General features: G+C 39.3%; 1 long non-coding RNA gene across 1 annotated transcript in view; it reads left to right on the top strand.

Annotated features, from left to right (window-relative positions):
• The window catches only part of LOC138836349 (uncharacterized), a 107,751-nt gene extending 89,995 nt beyond the window's left edge, over positions 1 to 17,756 (top strand). The window contains exon 3 of the long non-coding RNA XR_011374939.1: positions 17,678 to 17,756. This is a non-coding gene — a long non-coding RNA (uncharacterized lncRNA). The remainder of the gene's footprint in view (positions 1 to 17,677) is intronic.
• Positions 17,757 to 26,702: the final 8,946 nt, after the last annotated feature.

Genomic DNA, 26,702 nt, shown 5'->3' with positions numbered 1-26,702 from the left:
TCATTGGTTGAGATTGAGTCTCCGAGCCTTAAGAACACTCCTTTGCCCAGGCTGGTCTCATACTGCAAGCCTAGAACTCAGCCTCCCAAGTAGGTAGGATTATAGGCTTGAGCCACCAAGCCCAGCCTCTGGCCATAACATTTAATTTTCAATCAACTAGTTGGAAATCTCATTATCTTTTGGTTCCTTAAGGGCTTATTTTTGCATACCAAAGAGTTGGAATTATCTGGTAAGCTGACAAATTTGGGCTCAAAACTCACAAGACTAGATTCTCAGATCCCACCCTGGGCTGGTTACCAAGGTCTCTTGGCTACCAGCTGTTTTTTTCTGAAAACTTGCATAGGCATATTGAAGATGATCATGTTGTGCACAAATTGCCCTTCATTAAAAAAAAACCTTGAAAATAAGAACTGTTTGTTTCCATGGAAATGCAGCAGGCAAATTTAGCTTTGCAAAGAGATGCCCTTGAGTTTCTGCCTCAGCAGAGTTTTCCAGATGTTACCTCTTCACGAAGCAGATGTGACCTAGCACATCTTGCTGTCAGTTTCTACTTAAAAAGTGTAGTCACCTACTTTGTTCCCTCCCTTACCTTCCTCATAGCTGCTGACACTTAACCTCTGTTGTCTGCATCTTCTGTAGAAGTCCAGAGTACAGGGAGAAATAGAGCCATGGGAAAAGGTGATAGCCAGAGAGAATGGCAGATAACCTAGCGAAGTTGTTCATATGTAACCCTGGGGAGCCTGAGAGGGGCTTAGGGTACAGGTGAATGTGAATGGCAATGTCTTTGTATACTTGTCAGCTGCTGAGGATATGCTTACCTCCAAAGGGATCTGTGATCCTTATTTTTCAGACTTGGACTTAAAATGATAATACTCTTAGGAATACACACAGTAGCAAATCTAAGGAAACAAAGTCAGAATGGTTAACACTTTTTTTTCCAGGTGCAGGCTCTTTTGTCTCTAAGCAAGCAAGATTATTCTATCAGATTTGATGTCATTTGTATCCTGCTTGTTTTGTTGTTAGCAATTTCCCTACTCTATTCAATATTCTTCAAAAACACCATTTTAAGTAGCTGCATATGTAATTTTGTATTGGCTGTGTAGAGGGCAACTAGTCAAAAGACTTAACTCTCTCTTTCCTGCCTAGGCCTGTTAAGAAATGAAAAGCCAAAACTGTGTCCTCCAAAAGGAAAGAAACAAAGAAGTCTTGCTAGATTTAATGTAACAGACATAGTATGTTGGGGTAGGAGGCAGTAATGCTGGAGAGCCATGACCTGACTTCAGCCTCTGCTGCCTCCCATCCATCCCAGAGCCCTTTGCCCTCCTGGACATCACAGAGGAAAGGGAGATCCAGTCTCTCCTAGAAGACTCTAGCCTTTCAACTAGGCAGCTTCAAGGAAAACATTAACATTCCTATTTATGTATAGTAGAACATTCCTGTTTATAGCTAAACTAAGAGTTCATGTTAAAAGTGGCTGTTGCCCCAGCCCATTGGATAAAGTAGAACAGAGACAGAGACATTCTTCAGTGCTAGAATGATGGCTGTGTCTCTTAATGTGAAATGCTCCCAGCTTCCCACCTTCCCTGCTCTCAGCACAGGTCTGCTTACCATCCCACCGCTGGGCCTTTTTAATGGAGAATGTGAAGGAAAGAGGGGCATTCAAATATGTGTGGTGAATAGGTCCTTAGGAATTGGTGGTAGTGGGAGCAGCAAGGGTAAAGGAAATAAAAGGGACTGGCCACAAGACAGTAGGGTAGTAGACAGACGATAGTGAAAGAGGATTGAAAAAAAAGAATCCTTGGACTCTGGTTTTTGTTTTCCCTTTGTTGTTTATGAGATGCACCAGTAAGAGACATGATTATTCTGAAGTTATTTTTAACAGCTTGGACTATTTGTTCACAACATATTGCTAGGATTGAACACATGGTATTTTATAAATATTAAAATTCCAAAGAGGGGGCAGGGAGGTCCAGGACCAGTTAATGAGTAGAGTCAGGAAAATGTTTTACCACTTGAGCCATGCCCCTGGGACTGGCTAGTTTGTTATTCTTACAGGCTCTGGACAAAGATACCCAATACTTACAAGTCTTCCATTGGCTGGAGTACAGGAATGAGTGTATTTGTTAGCTAGTGAAGTGTGAAGATACAAGACCATTGGCTTCATTATGGCTTGACCCATGACTTTACTTTCATGACTTCCTATAAGTGAAGCCCCTTCCTCAAACAATGTTAGTTAGTATCTATATTTAAAACTCAGGAATATGCTAGTGCTGGTAGTAATGTGATACCAAAACAGCATATACCAGGCAATTCAGGAGACTAGGATAATAGAAAAGCTCCAAAGGTGTGTAAAATGAGTTCATGCCTCTCTGAGATGATGGGAGACACTCAAGAATAGGCCTAGTGAAATATCTAAGAACTTTTCAGTGTCAACACTGTACATGATGATTTTAATGAGAGAAATTTCTAGACAACAGTACTAAGTCGAGCTATCATAAAGTCTCTATTGTGACCAAATTTTGATTTTATTCAGCAAGTCTCTCTTTCTGGTGCTGGTACCCACATAACTATGTTATGGCTGGGCTGGGCTCATTCACTGTATCAAGGGACAAATAAATATGTATCATAGTGGTCCTTTAGAAGAAGGCCGAGATGGCTGTATATGTAGAGGATTGACTACTCCACTGTGCAGGTATTGTAGAGTTCAATTATTTCCTTTTTTTCCTTTTTTTATTTTTGTTTGGTCATGGGTCTTGAACTCTGGGCCTGGGTGCCATACCTCAGCTCTTCAGCTCAAGGCTAGTGCTCTACCCCTTGGGCCACAGCGCCACTTGCTTATTCATTTCTTTCTTAATACATTTCTGATTGTTATAAAGATGATGTACAGAGGAGTCACAGTTATATGTCAGGTAAAGAGTACATTTCTTTTTGGAAAATATCACCCCCTTCCCTCGCGCTCTCCCAGATTTTTCTTCCCATCCCCACCCACAAGTCATATAGTTCATTTTCAACGGTATGTCCAGTGAGTACCACTATGGCATTTGTTCACCCTTTGTCCCTCCATTTCTGTGCCACCCCTTACATTCCCAAAGGCATATCAATGAACAATCAGAACAAAAAGGAAAGAAAACAAAACAAAAATGGCAACAAAGAAAAAACTTCTTGCTTTCATTTCCTGAAGTTCATTTTGATAAATATTATTTTGTATGATCAGATCAGATACATGTAGGCAATGCACCTTTCTGTTCCTTTCCAAAGAGTATCCTCCTTTGGTCTCACTGTGTGAGAATGTTTAGAGACATGTATAATTTATTATGTCTGGGTATTTTAGATCAGCTTCTGTGTTTGAGAGAGAACGTGCACAGTTTGTCCCTCTGAGTTGGGCTGAGTTGGGAAATGGGGTCCACCCATTTCCCTGTAAGTGTATTTTGAGACAATTCTTTGTTGCTTCTAATTTGCCACTAGAAGAAAATATTATTGTGGACATCATCTGTAAGTCTTAGACTGAACTTTATAAAGGATAACTTAAATGCTGATTCTCATCAACTTTTCTGTTACAACCTTTTTTTCCCCCCTTCTTTTTCTTTGTGCTGGTCCTGGGGCTTGAACTTGGGGCCTGGGCACTATCTCTTAGAGTTTTTTTGTTCAAGGCTGATGTCCTACCTCTTGAGCCACAGCTCCACTTCGGGTTTTTTTGGTGGTTCACTGGAAATAAGAGTCTCATGGACTTCTCTGTTTTGAACCACAGTCCTCGATCTTAGTCTCCTGTGTAGCCAGGATTACAAGCATGAGCCACTGGCACCTGGCTATATTACAACACTTTTAAATAGAGATGATTTTCCCTCCCATTCACACTAGGTGTGAACGGATACAATACTTTCTGAATTATACAGATCAAGGGCAAAAATGTCCCCTTATGCGTGCCCTCTACCATGGTGGAGTCTCTTGGCACTCCAATAATTTCCAAAATCATTTTGACAAAGCTATTCTTCAGACTCTTGTGTGGTATCCAAAAAAAAAAAAAATCTAGCCCTTGATATGTGCAAGTTATCTAACCAGTTCTTGGCTGTAAGTTTTAAAATTTCCTCCTTGTGGTAGATCTAGCACTGTTTAGTCTAATCTGATATTATCATCTTGGCTTCTCATTTTTTAAAAACACTGTTTTATATTGTTTTATCTTGGTGATATAGTAATATATGTAAAGCTCCTGGCGCATCAAGGAACTCAGAAATGATTACTTCTCCTCCTAACTCCACCCTTTTAAAGATTGTATAATAAACAATGCTAGGCATTGAGGGGAAATAAAAATACATCTATCCGATAGATATTGATTATTTTTATGAGAGCTCCTGTTCTATAGTTTGTCATCTTATGCAGACATATTTTCCTCTGTTAGCAATATTATATTGTACCCTGATCTATAGTTTTATTTATATGCTTCTACTTTGGATAGGGGATTCCTGAGAGAGCAATATTCACCATAAATATAAAATAAATTATTGTTGAGTTGCAAAGTAATAATGGAAAATATTGAGTTTCTATTGTGTCTGATACAGCACTGCATTTCCAGGTTGCATAGCTTCTAATTGTTCCCAGACTCACTGTGTACCTTACATACTCTACGCTGTTCCTGGACCTGACCTGTGTGTGTGTTGGCTTTCTGATATTGGTTTGGTTTGACATTGGAAGGAAATAGTAAAGGGAAGCTGTAGGAGAGGAGACTGAGGACAGGGCTATTATTCCTATGGTTCACTTCTGGCTGGTGGTGTTCGTTTTTTTTTTTTTTTTTGGTCAGTTGAGGGGCTTGAACTCTGGGCCTGGGCACTGTCCTCAGCTCTTCAGCTTAAGGCAAGCACTCTACCATTTGAGCCATAGCATCACTTCCAGTTTTTTTTTAAATTTTTTTAAAATTTTTTTTTTATTTTTTAATCTTTTTTTTTTAAATTGTATTTTATTTTATTTGTGAACATACTGTACAGAGGGGTTACAATTGCATGGGCAGGATAATGCGTACATTTCTTACCAAGCATTGCAGCCTCCTCCTTTGTTTACCCTTCACATCCCTTCCCAGCCTCCCCCCTCCCCCCCCCCCCCCCCCCCGATTACTTCCAGTTTTTTGAGTGTTTTATTTGAGATAAGTTTCTCGCAGACTTTCCTGCCTGGGCTGGCTTTGAACCATGATCTTCAGATCTCAGCCTCCTGAGTAGCTAGGATTACAGGTGTGAGCCATCGGCGCCCAGTGCTGGTGATATTTTTGACTCCGAAATTTATAGCATCTGTCACAATGACCTTTTTTTTTTTTAATTCCAACTTTCTTCTTCCAGTTTCTTGTAACTGCCCCTTCATCAACATAGCCATGCTAACTTTCATGGGTACTGCAGGATCCTTTATGGTATACTCACAGCTGATCCTGCAGGTAAATGTTTTAGTAACTTGTTTTGGAGGTAGAAGTGGGGAGAGCTCTGATTTGTAACATTTGTCACTTTCTGGGATAGATTTCAGAGGTGCTGGTGGGATGTCATTCAGCATAAAGTTAAGAAATAGACATGGCATTCCACTTACAAAATATTCCTACTAGAGCTAAAATAGATTTGGAGTACTCTGGTGAGTGTATATAATAGTAAAATGAAATAAAATAATTACCATGCTTTTAATGTAACAATTCTCTGAAGATTTTTTAAATTTCATTTTATTAAAGTCTGCAGAACTTAATTTTGAGAGATACTTATATTTAATAACATGTACAAAAATGTCTGAGAATGTAGCCAGGAGTTGAAATGCTAGCTAGTTTGGAGGCTGAGATCTGAGGATCATGGTTCAATATCCACCAAATAGTTGGAAATGGTGCTGTGGCTTAAATGGTAGTGCCTTGAGAAAAAAAGCTCAGGGATAGTGCCCAGGTCCTGAGTTCAAGCCCAAGGACTGGGGCTTTTTGTACATATACAAAAAAAGTTTAAGAATGTAATATTCAGCTCTTGTGAGCTGGCTCCAACGTGCCCCTCAATGGCTCCTTACTTTTATCTTTGCAAGTCTTTCCAGAGATACTGTAATATGAGTGCATGGTTATTTGTTGTCAGTTGTGAGGCTTGAACTCTAGGCCTGGGCGCTGTCCCTGAGCTCTTTAGCTCAAGGGTAGCGCTCTACCACTTGAGCTACAGTGCCATTTCCAGCCTTTTCTGTTTATGTGGTGCTGAGGAATCGAACCCAGAGCCTCATGCATGCAAGGCAAACACTCTACCACTGATCCACCTTCCCAGCCTTATGAAAATTTATTATGGGTCACAAATGTAGTAAGAACTGGAGTTAAACTATAAACCCAAATGAACTTCTGTGTTAAAAGGAATCACAGTTAAGTGGAACAACTGTTCAAATGGAGATTGAAGGATAGAGAAGGAAAAACCTGGCAATCAGGCAGGGTGTGGCAGTTTTCTGGGGAGAGTTAGGCATATCAGTGGAGTTCATGGCATTCATTCATAGTGGGAAGTTAAGAGCCAAAACTTAGGGTATAGATTAGCATGTATGTTTGCCAATGCTACCTCCTAGGTCCAATCTCTAGCAACAAACAGAGAAGTAGTAAAGCAAATAAAACCAGTGAAGTGAAGATTTACAGGTTGTTTGCAATTTGAATATGCAGGGGGGTTAAACCAACCAAACAAACAAAAGTTCTTAAGGCTTATTCAAGAAAACTTTCTTAAATAGGAAATGCAAACACAAATACTAAACCATAAATGTCAGTACTCTAAACCATAAATGTCAATCTCTAGTATTTGAGTCTGGAGAAATGTAGTCATTGAGATGCTGAAATGTGAACTTTTATTTTTGGAGATGATGATTCTTTGATTTTTGAGGCAAGGTCTTCCTCCTTTGCAAGCTAGATTGTCTTTTTTTTATTTAATTTAATTTTATTTGTGAACATACTGTACAGAGGAGTTACAATTACATGGGCAGGATTATGTGTACATTTCTTACCAAGCATTGCAGCCTCCTCCTTTGTTTACCCTTCACATCCCTTCCCAGCCTCCCCCCTGCCCCCCAATCCCAATCCTTCTCCTTCCCCCCCTTCCCCCCCCCCCCCCCCCCCCGGCGCACCGACGTTGTAAAGCTCGTTTTGGACATGACAACTTGTACTTCTCATTGTTGCAACAGGTCCACCTGTATCCTTAAACAACTGGTTTTTCCCCATCTCCTCCACAAGTTATACTGACATCAAATATAGTGAAAGCAGGGGTTATACTGTGGGGGAGGGACATACAAAGCAACAAAGAGATAATCTTATAAATGCGTTAGAAACACATGCATGAAAGAAAAAAACATTAAAATACACATCTAAGGGTTCATTTTCCTGACATCACATTATCTGACCTTTTCCGCTTGACTCATACATATACTAGATATTACAAATAAGGGAAACCATGGGACCTATGTTTCTTTGGGCCTGGCTTACTTCACTTAATATAATTTTTTCCAAGCCTTTCCATTTCCTAACAAATGGGGCAATGTCATTCTTTCTGATGGAGGCATAGAATTCCATTGTATATATATACCACATTTTCTTGATCCATTCATCTACTGAGGGGCATCTGGGTTGGTTCCATATCTTAGCTATGGTAAGTAATGCTGCAATAAACATAGTTGTGCTGGTAGCTTTAGTGTGGTCTTGTTTGTAAACATTTGGGTAAATGCCCAAAAGTGGGATTGCTGGGTCATAGGGGAGTTCTATGTGAAGTCTTTTGAGGAACCTCCATACTGCTTTCCAAAGTGGTTGAACAAGTTTACATTCCCACCAACAATGAAGTAAGGTTCCTTTCTGTCCACATCCCCTCCAGCATCTGTTGTTGTTAGAGTTCTTGATTTTTGCCATTCTAACTGGAGTGAGGTGATATCTCAATGTTGTTTTGATTTGCATTTCTTTTATGGCTAGGGATGTTGAACATTTCTTCATGTGTCTATTGGACATCCTTCTTTCTTCTTCAGAGAAGTTTCTCTTTAAGTCTTTTGCCCACTTATTTATTGGGCAGTTGTTTCTTTGAGGATTTGTTGTTGGGGGGTTTAATTTTTTGAGTTCCAAGTATATTTTAGATATGAGACCCTTGTCCGTTGTATAGCTAGTAAAGATCTTCTCCCAATCTGTGGGCTTTCTATTGATCTTGCTAGCTATGTCATTTGCCCTGCAGAAGCTCTGCAACTTTATGCAATCCCATTTGTTCAACCTTTCTTTGATTTGTTGTGTTTCTGGGTCTCTATTCAGAAAATTTCGGCCTGAGCCAAGGAGACCTAGGGTTTCTCCTATTCCATCCTGTAATGTTTTCAGAGTGTCTGCTTTGAGTTCAAGGTCTTTGATCCATTTGGAGTTGATTCTGGTGCAGGGTGATATATAAGGATCTAGCTTTAGTTTTCTACATGTAGTTAACCAATTTTGCCAGCACCATTTACTGAAGAGGTTGTCTTTCTTCCATTCTATTGTTTTAGCTCCCTTATCGAAGATTAGATGGCTATAGGTCTGTAGGTTCATTTCTGGGTTTTCAATTCTATTCCATTGGTCCTGAGGTCTGTTCTTATGCCAATACCAAGCTGTTTTGATTACTATGTGCAAGCTAGATTGTCTTGAAACTCACTATGTACCCAAGTTGGCCTCCAGCTCATGATTCTCCTGTTTCCTGTGGGGCTTGTAGGTGTGTACCTCCTTGCTTAGAAGTACTTTGAAAATCTTTGGTTCTCAAAAAAAAAAACAAACTTTAAAGCCACTGTTTGACTGATCACCAGGGACTTTTCTATACTCTGATTATTGATTTCAGTTTTTTTTCTTAAATGATACTTACCTAGCCTTTTACGATCAACTATGGAATAAGTGTTAGATGGATCCCAATGGCAGACTGATCACATACATTCATGAGCCGCAGACCTATAGACTGCTTCTCTACCATCCATGAATATGGGGGTCTTCTCATTTGAGTGATACATGCATGCACACACACATACACACACACACATATTTCCCAATGGAGAGTAAGGGGGCATTTTAGTAGGTGATTCCTGGGGGAAGGAAACTGTCTATAAAGTTTTAAACTTCAGTATTCTCTAGACCTTAGGGGTCACTTCTTTAGGGATCACCATTAGTAATGATAAAGGACCATAAATATTTTCTAGTGATAGTTATAGTGATAGTGACTTTCCTTGTGGTAGAGTTCTGAACATGTTACTGCTTTCAGAATTTGAAGTCTGTACTGCCTCTGGGAGACAGAAGTTAACAAGGAAGTTGGGTGTTGGAAGTCTGTACTGCTTCTGGGAGACAGAAGTTAACAAGGAAGTTGGGTGCTGGTGGCTCATACCTGTAATCTGAGGTACTTATGAGTAGGAGGCTGAGATCTGAGGTTCAGGTTCAAAGCCAGCTCAGGCAGGCAAGTTGGTGACATACTTTTCTCCAATTAAACACCAGAAAGCCGTAAGTGGAGTTGTGGCTCAAAGTGGTAGAATGCTAGCTTTGAGCTGAAAAGCTCAGGCACAGTGCCTGGGTCCCCTCCATGCCACTTCCAACAACAACAAAAAAGTTACAAGGAAACAGGCTTATTCAAATCTGTCCCTGAAGAAGAAAGGAGTCTTTCTCCATTTCAAATCTCTGGGAGTTTTAGGGCACAAAAAGCTATTATGAATGAAAATGAGAATGACAGAGAATGCATAGTAAAGAAAATGAAACCCACTATTCATGGCTTTCTATATCTTTAATCAATGAGGATATAAACTTAGGTTGGTGAATGAATTTACCTAAGATAGTAAATGGAACTGGGATTTGAATTCTGCATGGCAGATACTAGAAAAGGAGCTCATTCTTTTACTTAACTGTTGCAATGAGGGAAAGGGTACTTTATATGAACCATAGAAATGATGAGAGAACCCTCAGTGGGAAGAAATAATAAACAAAAATAAATAAAACTAGCCAAATACTGGTGGCTCATACTTGCAATCCTAGGTATCCGGGAGGCTAATATGGTTGTGGTTTGAAGCCAGTTCAGACAGGAAAGACTATGAGACTCATCTCCAATTAACCACTAAAAAGCCAGAAGTAGAGCTGTGGCTCAAGTGGTTGAGCTAGGATTCAAGTGGAGGGCACCTAGACTCCGAGTTCAAGCCCCAGGACTGGTACACAATAAATAAAAGAAAGAAGTGAATGAATAAATAAAACTATAATTATGAGTGAGATTGAATGAAATCAATGAAATTGCTTCAAGTGATTAAAACAAACCTATCCTTATACCTGGAACAGTTGCACTGAAGAAGAGGCAGCATGCAATGTGTGGAATTAAATGAGTAAGGCTTGGTCCTAACGAATTCGATGATCTTAGGCAATTTCTCAACTGAAGCTGTCTATACAAGAAAAGAAAGAGATGTTCTAAGTTGACTCTTTCGTGGAACATAAAATCTGTAGCATAATATATAGCTATTAAGCCATTCCAAAATTCAGTGACTTAAAATATCAATTTCATAAGTTTTTGTTGGCTGCTAGGTCTCAAATATGTAATTTTCTGCTCCATGTCATGTTTTCTAACTCAATGAATTGGGAAATTAGTTGGAACACGAATATCCCAAGAAGTCTCCATTTATGTGTTGGGCACCTCAACTAGAATGACTAGAATAGCTAGGGATAGCTAGACCTTGCTCTAATAGGGTGAATTGATTTCTTACTTAATTTCTGGTTTGTAAGAGAGTAAAGATTTTCACAGGCTTCTTAGGAGCTACACCTAGAACAAGTATAGCATCATCCATACCACATAATTGTGGGCCAGGTGAATCCCAAGGCTAGAGTAGAATCAGAGAAAGGGGAAAATAGACTCTCCGGTGATGAGAGGCATAGCATGTGTAAGTAGGGATAGGAAGAACTGGTGTGGTCCACCCATGAGACAGTCTATTGCACATAGTATGAACAAAAAGTTCTTTTGTCTTATAACTTTGGGAAATGTGTTTAAATATCATGAAAATGTTTCTTAACAGTAGAGCTTACCAGCATGTTGTCAAAAACATTAAAATGATATGAAGTAGGTAGCATGTATAAAAGGACATAAAATGAAAATATAATTACTGCTTTCTAGACTATTACCAATCTTCTATACAGACTAATATGAGAACAGGAGACAAAAAATGTATCCATCCTACCAGGATACCTCTGGGATTAAGGTGGTTACCATGACAGTGGTAGTGAGTGAGAGACAATCATTAAACAGTCATTTAAACAAAACCCCCATTTTAAAGCATAAATTGAAATTTTTAGACCTGTTGCTTAGGACCAAAAATCTCTCCCATTGCTAATTAAGATTCTTTTTTTGCCTTCAGAATCAGGTTTTTAGTGAGCTGTAATTAGTTCTGGGAAGATAATAAAATCTAGGATTACTTTTCAGTTATTGGTTTGATATTAAGCAGCTGGCACTGTTTTCTTGACTCTGTGGTCATCTCAAAAGCACAAAATGACTGACCGTGGTGACAGATGACTTGGAGAAAGGAAGCATATGTAGGAAGCTTTAGATGGCAATAAACAACAACAACAACAAACCCCAATCCAGACTGGTTTTAAATAATCTGGTTTTTGAATTCCTATTTATCTGCTTACTTCTTGGGAAGTCCTTGTGGGAAGTGACATAACCTCTTTCATCCTGAGTTTACAGTTATCCCTTGCTATATCGCTGTTCACTTATTGTGGCTTCACTGTATCATGGGTTTCTTATTAACTCCTAAACAATCCTTCACCAATTGCGGGAGTTATGTTCCAGAGACCCCTGCAAGAGGTGAAAATCCATGAAGCAACAATAAATGAACTGCGCTACAGCGAGGGATGACTAACGCTGCTACTTTGTGGATTTTTACCAATCACAGGGTCTCTGGAACGTAACTCCCGTGGTAGGTGAGGGACCACTGTATTCTACAAAATACCTAATCTTATAAGAGTTTTGGAAAAGCTAATTATAATCTATGCTTACCATTTTGTCCTAAGTACTTACTCAAAAAATATTATTAAATCCCTAGTGAGTGACAGGCAGCGCATTATGTACAGGGGATACTATCTGGAAAGGAAATTAACCACACACAAGAAAACTAACAGCCAAATTTCAATTCTTAAGTTTCTGGAAATAATTGCAAACTTGGGTCAATGCCCTAATATAAATGTCAGAATATTCAATAACAGTGGAACACAATATCTTATCCTAGATTGTAAAAAGAATGTCTCTCTGAGTTGCTCTTTAAAATGAAATAGGAAGGCTGAGAGGGATAGGAGGAGCAAGCAAGCAGGGCAGTCTAGTCAGGGGAAGAAGAGCACATGCAAGTTTCTAACATGACAGTCTAGTGTGTTGAGAATCTGTCCAACTGACATGGAGTGGGAAAAGCTGGAGAGGCAGGCATGGAAGGATCATGTAAGACCTGAGTAGGGAATTTCAACTTTATGTGGAATAGGGAGTAGAATGTTGGGTTCTGAGGAAAACACAGTCCAGTGTAATGCTGCAAAATCACTCTGGCTCCCTGTAGAATGGACTGCATGGGAGCAAGAACAGAGAAAACAGAGCCTGCAAAGGAGACACTACACAGTAATCTCACCTTATTTGTGGATTTATCACATGAAATTTTGACCAAGCATTGTCCAGAAATAGCTAAAACAAAAAAGGAGGTTCGATTCAACATACCCATTTATGAGTATAATGCAACTTGATAAATGTCACCCCTTCCATCATTCTCATTTCTCATCACACCATTCATCTCATCAAGGAGACTTGAGTATTATGATTATATTTTCCCACCCTTTCTCCATCCATCTGCTCCTTACTTGACCACCTCACCTTCTGGGAACACTTGTTTCAGCTTCCTGGTATTCATTTTGTTATGAAAGTTGTTCAAAGGAGTTATATCATTGCAATCTTCCCTTGTGAAAACCATGTCAATAAGTTCGTGTATAAATAGACATGACCATGTATGTGTTTCCATAAATAGTTTTAAAAAGTTAAATGCAGCGTGTACATCACACAGGTCAGTTCCTGGGGAAAAACTCTAAAGTCAGTCCTGGGTTATAGTTAGTTGTGTTTAAATCTTTCATCTGTTGTATGTTTTTCTACCCTTAACTTTGTGAACATTTGTCTCCTCAAAAAGCAAATAGAGTCCCCAAACCAAAAGTTTATATGTTTAATTAAAGTAAGAATTTGAGATTTGTTGAAAGACAACATGTCTCGGATTGGAGGCATGACTCATTTGGTAGAGCACTAGTCAGTGAGTAAAAGTGGCAGGTACCAAATTTGAGGAAAGAACAGCAGCCTGGTTTTAGTGGAAGTTGGGCAGTATTACAGAAACAATGAATTGGGTACCTGCAGCACAGTACTGAACCATATGCCTCCTGAGCATCTGCAGCTTTTCCTCAATGACAGTCTCCTTGGAAACATGTACTGTACTTGTAGACACCAAGGTATATAGACAGGGTATATAGAAGTTCAGGGTATTATAGAAGGGTATATAGAAGTTCAGAATAGAGCTGATTGGGGCTTACAGGGTCATGCTACTGGCAATAAAAAAACCCACAAATCAACAAATCCTTGCAGTTGAACTTCCAAGACTTGCTGATGGAAAGGATATGAGGAGCGAGGGGAACAAAGGTCTCAAAGTGAACTTACCTGGGTTTTGGCATGGAGATCGTGTGCTCAGAGATTCTATTTACAGAGTAGAAGGAAACTAGAGAAAGAGCAATTTTGGGCTGTGAGTCAGGAGAGCTTAAGACTGTCAGCTTGGTGATGCTAAGTTTGAGAGATAACCAGTTTGAGGTGCCATGTAATATGAGATGACATCACACACGAGGTCTCATTTGGAATCATGTACTTAAAGTCATCGTGGTAGATCAGAGAGAGAAGAGAAAGTAAGACTTGAATAAGGTGGAACAAAGAGCCAACAGGAAGATAAATGACAGGTGGAATGGGAACAAAAATAGAGTAATAGGATGTTTAAGAAGCAGAGCAGGAGGGAAAGTGTCTCACAGAGACCTACTTGAATGCAGAGAACTTGAACACACCTGAGGTCTGTTCACTGGATTTGGCAACATATGTATTGTGGGGCAGGATCTAGATGAATGGAAGAACAGGAAACAAGAAATCGAAAATGATTCACTATGGTAGCTCCTTTGAGAAATTACATTCAAAAAGAGAAATAGAGGTGTATTATAAGGATATAGAAGATCAAGTCCAGCACAGATTACTGGTTGCCTATCTAATGCCCATCCTTCCCTTCTTTCTTATCACCCTTTTTTGAGGGCTCCAAAATGTTTAGATAAAAAACTGTATTTCAAACTGGGCACTGGTGGCACACACCTGTAATCCTTGCCACTCAGGAGGCTGAGATCTGAGGTTTATGGGACAATGCCAGCCTGGGCAGAAAAACCTATGTTTATCTCCAATTAAACACAAAGAAGCTGGAAGTTGAGCTGTAGCTCTAGTGATAGAGCACTAGCCTTGAGCATTAAAGTCCAGGACAGTACCCAGATGCTCAGTTCAAGTCCCAGGACTAGCACAAAAACAAAACAAAACTCTATTCCTCAGCCTATGAAATGGAAAGTCACTAGGCTGAATTTCTATAAGAGCTCTATTGAAGGAACTGACTTCAGCTGTTAGTTTCATTTGTCCTGCCTAGATTATGGGTCAGAGTAGAGACTACAGTAGGAGCCGAATTGCAACCCTGACAACACACTGGAAATACTTCTGTTATGATAAAGAGAACTAGAAAGACTGGACAAGAGACTAGAGCATGAGGAAAATTTTTAGAATCAGGAAACGCTAAAGATTTCAAGATTGCAACTTGTGACAGGGCTAAAGAGATCCTGAGTATGCTGACTGGGGCTTTGTGGGCTACTGACACCTACTAGTGCGTTGTTAATTTGATAATCTAGAATAAAAGGACAGAATTCCTCAATACACTTTACCAAGACTGAGGAAACTTCTTCCTGAAGAAAACGTTTCCTTCCTCATGAACCAGAGTCTCCCATCTCTTCCTTTATAACTAAATTAATACCCTATGCTGCATGCTGCCAGAGTGACATTCTCAAGTGTAAATCTGACTTTCAAGGCACTGAGTAGCTCATCAGTCATAATAATGAAACATCATTTGTTTTGCATTTAAAGAAGTCATTTCTGGTTTTTCTTTCAAGATTTCTATTCTTCTTACCAAGTATTCTGCATGCATGTTATGCGTGGCTATCAACTCATCTGTAATGTTGCCTTTGTATTTCCTACCTTTGGACTTTTCTTTATGGGACTTTTCTTTTTCTGAGATCAGCCTTTTTTCCCCCACTACCTTTCAAAGTATAGTGCAAATGACAAGCTTTCTTGATGCATTTAGTGAGAATTAATTGCTCTTTTCTTTGTCCTTACAACTTCAGCTATTTTCTTCCCTTAACATAGCATTTCCTTTCCCTCCAGATGCAAATTTTGAGGGTAGGAGCCATCACTGATTCCAACTTCATAATCTTACTCCTCTTCACTGTCAAAAGTCCCCCTAAATTAGTTAAATGAGAAGGCAGTTGCAAGATGGTATCTCCACATGGGATCACCTAGTTGAGTAACTGCTGAGGCACCAAATTCCCTTCCTAAGAATTAAGGTGGACTATGGAGTTGATTTTTAACAGTGGAGTTAAATGCCACCTTTCACCAAATAGATCTAACAAACTTCTGCAGAAGATGCCATTCAAGAGCTACCAATTGCACATTTTTATGATCAGTACATGGAGCATTTTCCTGGATTTATCATATTGTAGATCATAAAACAGGTCTTAACAAACTGGAAAAGTTTGGGATCATAGTGAATAGATTCTTACCTTGCTTTAAACATTACTCATTGTAAATACTACATTCCACTAATATGAATACATTTTATCTATTTATGTATCTGTTAAAAAATAAAACACTTGTTCAATCAATGAAATGCTGTTTCCCCAATCAGTCTGTTTCCTATAGAGAAAGCTGTCCACTTATGCTGTGTTTGTGTATTCTTCTGTCTTTCCCTCTGTTTTACTAAGAGCAACTCACATCCTTCAGGACTTGTTCCCTCTTCCCATTTTTACCAGTTATTGTAGCAACTCCGTCAGCTTTGATTTGTCCAAGGGTCTTTCTTGACACTGATTTTTCTGGCCTAGGCTACAGTTTCTTGGTAGAGGTACCCATCAATAATTATATGTCAGTACATACTCAGAGTTAGTCCCTTGTGATGCTTTCAAACATTCTCTTTAAGTAAAGCTTGATCTCCTTGGATGATAATTATGTCCCTTAGATTTCTGACTACAGTTCTGCTTTGCGCTGACATAAAGATCAGGTGAAAGGCACAGGAGGTGGCAGGATGTAGTCTTTGGTCAGCAGGAAGGAATGAGGTCTTGGGCTTCCTATGCTATCGACAGACCATTGTGGATTTGTAACATTTTTGTTTGTTTGTTTTCACGTCCCTTGAGGGATGTTTGTCTAGCTGGTATTTGTGTTTGAAATCAAAACTAGTGTTGCCTGCCTCTGTTTTCTCATTGCTTGGTAGAGATTGCAGGGCTCCTTGTGCCAATTTCACTTCATCCTGTTGCCTTTAAAACCTCCACTGAGCCTCTGCATGTCTTCTACTGGGCTCAGGCTGGGAGTAGGATGGACTCTGGGATAGAGTCCATCTTCTCTGAGTCACCCATGGTCATGGTAGACCTTTGGTTGGAATGCAGGATATCATTCAGCCTCTTCTACTTTCTTTTCCCAGGGCACAATGCAAATCTGGATTTAACAGATGGCAGAGAGCTGGAGAGCAGAGCTCTGGCTGTCTTCCTGCCCTGTTATATCACTACCTTCACTTGGATATAACTAGACCCTGAATTCGTATAGACATGGTCATATATTTGGCTCACAAAGTGACATCCTTCTAAAGTTCCAAAGAGGGGTTAGGATCCCTCTGTCCTAATTGTTTAACTTGTCAGGGTTTAAACCCAGGGAGAGAAAGTGGAATATTCTTTTACTACCATCTCTCTACTTGTGTTCCTTCTCTCCTGTTTCCAGTAGCCTTTGGTTATAATGGATGGACCTTTAAATTTTATTTTCTGTTCTTTTCCTGTAATTTTACAATTTTCATTATACTACGAAGAAAAAATTCTGTAGCAGCCTGATATTAAGGTAGATAAATTTAAACTTTAAAACTTATTCTAAACTAGCTTTAAAATGTCACTATTTGAGCCACGTGCCAGATGCTCACATCTGTAATTCTAGCTACTTGGGAGGCTGAGAACAGGAGGATTTCAGTTCAAGGACATCCTAAGGAGAAAAGTCTAAGACTCCATCTCACTGAAGGAAGTTGAGCATGGTGGTGTCTGCATGTAATCTCCACTTTGATGGGAAGACTAAAAAGTTAGATTGCAGTCAAGGGGTATTGCCTGTGCAAGACATGTATCTCTATCTAAAAATCACTGCTCAAAATTAAGTAGATCATCTGCCTAGCAAGTGCCAAGTCTTGAGTTCAAACGTTAGCACTAGAAAAATGTCAGCAGCCATTATCTTTGTTCATTCCTTCTTTCACAACTTAATCTCTGTAGTACTCATTTTATACCTACTGCCAAGAAAAGTGGGTTACTCAGAAAAATCTCTCTGTTGTGTGAAATTATATTTGTTGCCCCTTACATCCATTACTCATTGTTTTTTCCATGTTTCAGATTTGTGGAAGAATTATGATTAAGGTGTTTGCCATGAAGTTTGGAAAGAAGAAACAAGAGCTTGAGGTGAACAAGAGACTATTAACTACTAAAATGTGAGATCTTTGAAAGCTTTCATTTTACAAGATTTTCTTGAGTAGAGGATTTCACCCTATATCACTTAGCCAGGGAGAGGAGCGCTGAAAAACAAGCAAATTGGTGGGACTGTGCCAAAGGAACATGGTAGTCGGCTGAAAAATTTCTCAGTAACCAAAGCTGAAGTAATCTGAGCCCGCAAATAAATAAAGCAGTATTAAACTATAACTCAAATTATAAAACTAACATCTATGGGTCCCTACTGTTAGAAACAAATAAGAAATACTAGAAAATAGAAAAATCTCCCATGTAGGAAAATTCCACATAATTTGCATGCCTATTTTTCCTTTAAGGGTGGGAAGTATACTCATTAAGTGAGGAAATGTAAGCATTTCTTTCAGTACATGGCATGAGAAAGAATAAAAGAGTAACTTCATAATGGAAAAACTTACAACACTGCTGTAGCAGCCAGATGGTCAAGGTTAATGTCCACAATGATTAGTCATATACACTTGATGAGAAGATAGTGGCATTTTACCTCTGGGGTCATCCTCCTCCAACCCAATAACCCCTGTATAACCATGGGAAACATGTCATACAGATTCTACTTGAAACACCTGAGCAAATGCTCCTCAAGGCTGTGAAGGCCATCAAAAAGAAGGAATAGTCTTAAAAAGTGTTGCAACCTGGAGGAACCTAACGAGACAGAATAACTAAGTGTCACATGATATCCTGGGTAGAATCTTAAGGGAAAAGTGAAAGCTAAGAAAATTTGAGCCAATTTTGGGCTTATAGAATAACAATTTTGGTTCATTAGTTGTGAAGAACTTTAACAAGAGGTGGGATTTCAGAGAATTCTCTGTACTATTGTTTTCTTTTTTTCAATTATCTGCTTCAATCTCAAATTTAAAGATGCTATGGTGGGGCCTGTAATCCTAGTCAGGAGGCTGAGATCTAAGAGTTGTCAGCCTGGGCAGACAAATCTATGGGATTCTTTTCTTCAGGGAAGCAGCAAAAAGCCAGAAGTGGAGGTGTGGCTCGAGTGGTAGAGAGCCAACTGTGAGTGAAAAAGCTAAGCAAGAACCAGAGGCCCTGAGTTCAAGCCCAAATATCATCATATGGAAAATAGCACAGTGGAGGGGAACCACTCTAAACTGGTAACTGTTTTTATTTATTTTATTGTTTCTCTTTCACATGATAACTGCACATACTGCTTCAAGTCTCCAGGCCTGGTTATTGTTCAGAGGTGATAACTATGGCACAAAGCTGTAGCAATGGCAAAGTGACATAATACAGTGACATGCTGTGCCTGGTGCATGCAACTTGTAGCTTGCTTTCCTCGTCCCTCCTCGCTCTCTTCTTCATCCCTGCCTCCTAGGGCAAAAGTACTGCTCTGCGGCTTCACCATGAAAACAGCCTTCCATCTGTAATGCCTTCCCTTTCTTCCTCTTGGCCCTTCAGTTCTGACAAGCAAAATCTTAGCATACTTGCTTTCTGAAAAGTCATCTCCTGAAAATAATTAGTGCTTTTCTCAAAGAGACATGGGGCCAGATCATCCAGGTAGTTGGCAGATGTTTGGCTGGTCTTCTTGCCTTTTCCTGGTAATGCCCTGGCCTCTGGGGCAGATCCTTTATTAATGTTCACCAAGCCTGTTGAGCACAGCATGAAAGGAGCTGCCTAGAGAAGCCAAGGCTGCCATCTCTGACTTCTTTGCCTCTAAAATACAGCAGCAAATGGCTTTCTCTCCTTCATCAGGTGGCTGTGAGGATCAATGAGTAGTGTAATGGTGAACAGGTGAGACATGCCGAACCTTACTTCCTGCAGCACAATGCCTGCCTTTCTCCCAACGGCTCTCAGGCAGGTGGCGTTATTATCACCATGTTTCACTGAGACATTTTGTCTTTGGAGATGTGAAATCCCTGGTCCTTTGTCAAAAGTCACAAGCAGCAATAGAATGCAGCTCAGGATTCAATCCCAATCCCGCTGCTGAGGTGGTCCGCTGACTTGATATGTAGTATCATTACCTGAGCTTTCTTTGAGGCATATGCCAACTCAGGCAATTGCCTGCTCAGTTGGTGCAGGTAAAATCATCAACACTGGGCTTAAAGTCCACCTGGCAAACACTCTCTCAATATGACCTTATCAATTCTGGAGTAGTCAGAGGCAGGCTAGGTCTTGTAGAATGATGCTTCAGGGATGTTTCTTCAATAGATATGCTTTTTCCTCCCTTTCTATTTGCTTTGGTTTCTTTTTTTCTTTTTTTGCTTTTTGTTTTTTTTTTATAAAAAGATTTTTGGACCAAGGCTTGATCTTAGGAATCTCACACATGGTTTGTTTATTTGCTCAAGTTGGTGTTCTACCACTTGAGCCATGCCTCAAGCCTGGATTTGCTGGTGCTGGTTTTGGAGATAGAGTGTCAAGGACTTTTCTGACCAGGCTGGTTTTTTTTTTGTCGGTCATGGGGCTTGAATTCTGGGCCTGGGTGCTGTCCCTCAGCTCTTCAGCTCAAGGCAAGCGCTCTACTGCTTGAGCCACAGTGCCACTTCCAGTTTTCTCGTGATAAATTGGAGATAAGAGTCTCATAGACTTTCTTGCTCGGGCTGGCAAGAAAGATCTCAGCTTCCTGAGTAGCTAGGATTACAGGAGTGAGCCATGAGTACTCAGCTTTATTTGCCTTTTGTTTTGTTTTGTTTTGTTTTTTGTTTCCACTAGTAGTTAGTAAACTCACCTTCTTGGATATAAGAAAAATGTTCCCTTCAGTCCTTTTTACAGTTGATTCAGTCTTAGAAAATGGTGTAGTCAAAATTTTAACATGCATGGAAGCATCTTGTAATCTTGTTAAAGTGCAGAGACTCTGGTTAGGTCTGTTAATGAGATGAGATTGGCAATTCTGTATTTCCAGCAAGTTCTAATGAGGTGAATGCCTTTCCTCCCAGAAAATATCTGCCTATTCATGGCTGCTAGAAGTGGCCAATGGGTTCCAGTGTTGGCAGAGCTCTGTGAGCTCTAGATGAGAGATGCATTGTGCCTCTGTAGCTCCCAGGTAGGCAACCATCAAGGCTCAGGTCTTGGGTGCTCCCTTTTCAAAGAGAAGCAACTGCAAGACAGAAGTTCACTATCACAGCACACATAAAGCAGGCTTTCTTTGTTCAATAAACTACAATGTGCTTACGAAAGGTAACTTTGACAGGCCAGTGATTGAGAATGGAGTTACAAAATTCTCTTGTGGATTTGCTTCTGATAATTGGCTGAGATACACGACTTTGTGGCCTATGAAGCAATTGTTGGAATTTGCAACATTTTTTCTCAGAATCCTCAATACATCACTGTGCATTGGTCTAGAACTTGGAGAAAGTGCAGAGCCACGTTTTTGATACCACCGACAGCAGTATTTTTTGTCTGAGATGGCTCTGGCTAAAACATCAGAGGTTATGAAGTGACTAACTGAGCAGGGACTTGGACGTTACTGGTGGGTTCCAATTCCATAGATATCACATGACTATAAGACACCAAGACAACTCCAGGCATATTCCATTAAATTTTCTCTTTCAATAGCCATTCTATGTAAATATGAAACTGTATAATGGATATAGTAGTTGGTGGAAGAAATAAGTTGTCCCATAGGTAGAAGCTTCATGCTTCCTTTTCTTAAAAGTTGTTTCAGTCCTCCATAGTTCTTATTAAATGTTTTTCTGAAAAGTCTTATTAATTTTTTTCCCCAAAAAGTGTGTGTGTGTGTGTGTGTGTGTGTGTGTGTGTGTGTGTGTGTGTGTGTGTGTGTGTGTGTGTGTGTGTGTGTGTGTGTGTGTGTTTGTGCTGGTACTGGTGCTTGAACTCAGGGTCATGGGTTACCATTTGGCTTGCTTCTTACTCATGGCTGGTAGTGTACTACTAGAGCCATGATTCTAGTTTTTGCTGGTTGATTGTACATGGAGTCTTTTTAAAAATTCGTTTTTTATGATAAAAATTACTATACAAAGGGGTTACAGTTACATTAGTAAGGTAATGAGTACATTTCCTAATGAGCATTGTTACTTCCTCCTTTGTTTTCCCCCTCCATCCCTTACCCCCAACTCCCCAACTCCTCCCTCCCCCCGCCAAGTGTAAAGTTCATTTTCAACATAGTGTCTTGTACATCTCATTGTTACAATGGGTCAACCTGTATCCTTATATCAGCATTTTGTTATTTCCCTTCCCCTCCCCAAATTAGAAAAATGTATATACAAGATGCAGGGCACCAGAATAAAATACAGTGAAAACAGGGGTTATACCATGGGGGAAGAGCAAGCAAAAGAAACAAAAGAAATAACATAGTACATTGTAAATACATTAAAAACAATAGCAAGAAAGAAAAAAAACTGCTTGTGTGCCTATCTTGGGGTTCATTTTGCTTAACATCATCTTTTTTTTTTAATTGTGAAAATACGGTAGAGAGGGGTTACAATTACACGAGCAAGGTAATGAGTACATTTCTTATCAAGCATTGTTTCCTCCTCCTTTGTTTCCCCTTCCTATCCCTTCCCATCTCCCCATCCCCTCTCTCCACCCCCCACCCTGCCAAAGTTGTAAAGTTCATTTTTTGACATATGTCTTGTACATCTCATTGTTGCAATGGGTCCACCTGTATCCTTATTTAAACAATTTCTTAACATCATCTTATATGGTCATATGTACATGGGGTCTTGTGGGCTTTTGTGCTTTGAAATTCCATCTTCCAGGACTCAGCTTTCTAAATAGGAACATTGGCATGAGCTTCTAGTGCTCTCTCTATTTCCTCCTTCTATGAGAATGACTCTTTAGTTTCTTTTTTTTTTTTTTTTTTGGTCCGGTCATGGGGCCTGAACTCTGGGCCTGGGCACTGTCCCTCAGCTCTTCAGCTCAAGGCTAGCACTCTACCACTTGAGCAACAGCGCCACTTCCGGCTTTTTTCTTATGTGGTGCTGAGGAATCGAACCCAGGGCCTCAGGCATGCAAGGCAAGCGCTCTACCACTGAGCCACCTTCCCAGCCCCTGACTCTTTAGTTTCTATAAATGAGTGAGAATACATGTTGTTTGTCTTTTAATGTTTGTCTTTTAACATATCAAATAGAGTTCCATTCATGTTGCTGCAAATGACAGAATTTCATTCTTTATTATGTCTGAGTAACATTCAATTAGGTCTACATAGCACATTAAAGACATTTTTATTAGCATATATTAATTGTGCAAAGGGGTTTTATTGTGACATTTTCACACATGCAAACAATGTCCTCTCATTGAACTCTCTTGCAAAATCAGCTTCATTCCCACTTCCCTTTTTTCTTTTGCTGGAGTTTACATTACGACCAACAGTGTATAAGCGTTCTTTCCCTCTCACATCTATGCCAGCATTTATTTTTATTTTTTAATTTAATTTTATTTGTGAACATACTGTACAGAGGGGTTACAATTACATGGGCAGAATAATGCATACATTTCTTACCAAGCACTGTAGCCTCCTCCTTTGTTTACCCTTCACATCCCTTCCCAGCCTCCCCCCTCCTCCCCCTCCTCCCCCCCCCCCCCCGCACCAACGTTGTAAAGCTCGTTTTCAACATGACAACTTGTACTTCTCATTGTTGCAACAGGTCCACCTGTATCCTTAAACGACTTGTTTTTCCCCATCTTCTCCACAAGTTATACTGACATCAAATATAGTGAAAGCAGGGGTTATACTGTGGGGGAGGGACATACAAAGCAACAAAGAAATAATCTTATAAACAGCATTTATTTTTTGTTCGTTTGGTTGGTGATTGTCATTCAGACAATCTGAATCTGGAATCTGTTTTGATTTGCATTTCCTCTATTGCTAAGGACATTAAACATTTATTTTTTCATGGATTTATTAGTTATTTGTATGTCTTCTGAGACTGTTCTATCTAATTCATTGTCCCTCTTATTAATTGGCTTTTTCTTTTACTGTTTAATTTCATGAGCTTTCTTATCTATTCTGGATATCAATCATTTATTCAGTGAATAGCTAGCAAAGATTGTCTCCCATTTTGAGGGTTGTTGTTTGGTAACTGTTTCTTATGGTGTGTGGAAAGTTTTTAATTTGATGCAGTCATACTTGTCAATTCTTGTTTCTGTTTTCTGGTCAGATAGAGTTGTATTTAGAAAATAATTCCCTGTTTTTAAATATTCCTGAGTTTTTCCTATATTTTTCTGTAGTAGATTCAAAGTTTCAATCTTTTTTTTAAATCATAAGAGTACTGTACAGAGGGGTTGCAGTTACATGAGCAAGGTAATGAGTACACTTCCTATCAAGCATTGTTGCCTCCTCCTTTGTTTTCCCCTACCATCCCTTCCACAACTACACTCCCCCCTTCCCACCTAAATTGTAAAGTTTCTTTTTCAACATAGTGTCTTATATATCTCATTGTTACAGTGGGTCAACCTGTATCCCTATTTAAGCATTTCCCTTCCCATCCCCAAATTAGAGAAGTGTATATACAAGATGCAAGGCACAGACATCAAATACAGTGAAAACGGGGGAGGAACATACAAAGAAACAAAAAAATCACATGGTACATTATAAATACATTAGAAACAATAACAAGAAAGAAAAAAGATACTTGTGGCCCTGGGGTTCATTTTGCTTAACATCATCTTATATGGTCATATGTATATACCTTTTGACCTTTTCTGCTTGTCTTACACATGTACTAGTTATTGCAAATAAGGGAAACCATAGGACCTATGTTTCTTTGGGCCTGGCTTACTTCACTTAATATACTTTTTCCCAAGTCTTTCCATTTCCTAACAAATGGGGCAATGCCATTCTTTCTGATGGAAGCATAGAATTCCATTGTGTATATCTCTCTCTATAGATCTATCTATCTATATATAGATAGATCTATATAAAAATAGATAGATCTATAGAGAGATATACATAGATATATATAGATATATCTATCTATCTAAATATATATAGATATATAGAGAGATATATATCTATAGAAATATATAGATAGATATATCTAAATAATGCTACAATAAACATACTTGTGCTGGTAGCTTTAGTATGGTCTCGTTTGTGATCATTTGGGTAAATGCCTAAAAGTGGGATTGCTGGGTCATAGGGGAGCTCTATGTGGAGTCTTTTGAGGAACCTCCATACTGCTTTCCAAAATGGTTGAACAAGTTTCACACCTACCAAAAATGTGATAGGGTTCCCTTTTGGCCACATCCCCTCCAACATCTATTGTTACTAGAGTTCTTGATTATAGCCATTCTAACTGGGGTGAGGTGGGATCTCAATGTTGTTGATTCTATTTTGTTTTGGATTCTAATTTGTTTAATTCTGATTTAATTTTATTATTTCTTTCCATCTACTGGATTGGGGTTTAGCTTGCTACTTTTTTTCAAGGAGGTTCAGATGTCTCATTAAATTGTTGGTTTCAGATCTCTCCAATTTGTTGATGTAGGAATCAGCTATAAACTTGTCTCTGCATATTGCCTTTGCTGTGTCCCAGAGGAGCTGGTAATTTGTGTGTTCATTTTTGTTGAATAACATGAACATTTGAATTTCGTTTCTAATCTCTTCCATGACCCACTGGTGATTCAACGGTGTGTTGTTCAGCCTCCATGTGTTACAGGACTTTCTTTGGTGGCTTTTGGTGTTGAGTTCTAATTTTATTCCCTTGTGGTCTGAGAGAATTCAGGGCATAACTTCAATGTTTCTGAATTTGGACAAGTTTGCTTTGTGACCTAATATGTAGTCTATTTTGAAAAATGTTCTGTGTGCTGCTGAGAAGAACGTGTATTCTGATGCTGCTGGGTGAAATATTCGGTAGATATCTGTTAAATCTAGTTGATCTATGCAGTTGTTTAGATTTGCGGTATCTCTGTTGAGTTTTTGTCAGGTTGATCTATCTAGTGGGGATAGTGGTGTGTTAAGGTCCCCAACAATTAATGTCTTTGCATCTATGTGAGATTTGAGGGAAAGTAGTGTTTCTTGGATAAATGTGGGTGCTCCGTTGTTTGGTGAATAGATATTTAGAATTGTAATATCCTCCTGAAGGAGAGATCCCTTCATTAGTATGTAGCGACCTTCTTTATCTCTTCTCACTAATTTTAATTTGAAGTCTATTTTATCTGATATTAGGATTGCAACGCCTGTTTATGGGGGCCATTTGCTTGGTAGATTTATTCCTGCCTTTCACTTTCAGAATACGTTTGTGACTCTTGAAGGCAGCAGAGAAGGAAGGATCTTGCTTTTTAATCCAACTAGACAGTCTGTTTCACTTCTTTGGAGAGTTAAGTCCATTAATATTGAGAGTTAGAACTGAGAGGTGTTTGGTAGTTCCTGCCATGTTAAACACCTTCTTGGAGGCTGTGACAACTGGCTTCTTCCTATGGTTCTTGGATTCTCAGTTTGGGTGTGGTTTCTTGGCCGTCATTGTGGTCTTGTTAGTTTTCTATGTGTAGGACATCTTTAAGTATCTTTTGTAGGGCTGGTTTGGTGGAGATACATTGTTTCAGTTTTTCTTTGCTATGGAAGGTTTTTATTTGACCTTCTGTTATGAAGGAGAGTTTAGCTGGGTACAGTATTCTTGGTTGATAGTTGTTTGTCTTTAGGACGTGGCATACATCATTCCAGACTCTTCTTGCTTTAATTGTCTCTGCTGAGAAATCTGAAGTTATTCTAATTGATTTCTCTTTATAGGTGCTTGATCTTTTCTCTTTGACAGCTTTAAGGTTCTTTTCCTTGGTCTGAACTGATCCTGTGTGGATTATTATGTGATGGTGAGATGTCCAGCTCTGGTATAGTCTATTTGGGGTTCTAAAAGCTTCTTGTACCTGAATAAGCCTATCTTTTTGCATGTTTGGGAAGTTCTCTGCTAGAATACTGTTAAACAAATTTCCTAGACCATTAACTTCTGTCTCTAGGTGCCCCTCTACACCCATTATCCTCAGATTAGGCCTTCTG

This window comes from Dipodomys merriami, unplaced genomic scaffold (genome assembly GCF_024711535.1).
Source record: "Dipodomys merriami isolate MVZ:Mamm:240054 unplaced genomic scaffold, mDipMer1.0.p SCAF_25, whole genome shotgun sequence".
Classification (NCBI taxonomy): Eukaryota; Metazoa; Chordata; class Mammalia; order Rodentia; family Heteromyidae; genus Dipodomys; species Dipodomys merriami.
The sequence above is the reverse complement of the archived record's forward strand: the minus strand, read 5'-3'. Positions and strand labels throughout refer to the sequence as shown.